The sequence below is a fragment of the Mustela putorius genome, unplaced genomic scaffold (assembly GCF_011764305.1).
Source record: "Mustela putorius furo isolate JIRA1106 unplaced genomic scaffold, ASM1176430v1.1 tig00537248_pilon_pilon_pilon, whole genome shotgun sequence".
NCBI lineage: Eukaryota > Metazoa > Chordata > Mammalia > Carnivora > Mustelidae > Mustela > Mustela putorius.
Window position 1 is genome coordinate 10,999,673 of NW_025422387.1, and position 943 is coordinate 11,000,615.

A 943-nucleotide genomic window follows, 5' to 3' on the forward strand; every position below is an offset into this window, starting at 1 on the left:
GTGTCACATGGTGGAGGGGGGCGGGGAGGGCGCGGGGAGGGGGGTTACATCATCCGGCCCCCGGGGGGGGGGCTGCAGGCAGAAGAAACCGAGAGGTAACTTTTAACCCTAGCGGCGCCGGCAGCGAGAGGGCGCGCGTTGGAGAGAGGAGGAGCACGGCGCGCTGGGACGCGACCAGGCCCCCGCCGCCGAGGTCCCGGGCTTGGGGGTCGCGTGGGACCCCCGCGGAGGCGGAGAGCGCGAGGGCAGGCCTTCTCGTTCTCTTTTTCCTGAATTCCGCTCCGCTTCCGATTTGGCGAGGGAAGCAGGCTTGTTTGCGTTTGGGATGAAGCTCATATCGAATTCGGCTGCATTATTCAAAAATATTCCGAAGCTATTGTTTTGTTTGGGGGAGGGGGGTTGGCTGAAAATCTCATGAGAGAGCCAGATTCAACCCAACTTGCCCACTTTCAGGTCTGACTCGGCACCTATAGGCTTCGGATTTGAACGACACACGCCCCCACCCCACTCGCGGTTTCCCCGCCAGACCCTAACGCACCCCCAGAGCCTCTAGAACGCTTGATGGAGGCGGGGCGGGGGGGGGGGGTTAAAAGGGTCGGTCCCTAGCCGCAGAGGCGCGCACCCGAAAGGCTCTCGCAAGGGGTTTTCTGGAAGGTAACTTATTTTTGTCTGCTTCCTTGTGGATATTGTTCTCCTGCCGGGTTACAGTTTCTAGCGGCGATCCCGATTTATTGCGCAGTGGAGACCCTGAGGGGCCGACGAGGAGGTGGGGCTCAGGGGACTTTAGACAGGAAAGGCTGGAGTTGTCCCTGCTTCGTGAAGCTACAGATGGGCAAGGGACACTCGGGGTTTGGGGGGAGATAAGGATCCCTTCTCTGATCTTAAATTTAATGGCATTCAGATAACTTTGGGATTCAGAAAACTAGAGGAGCCAGAAGTGGCT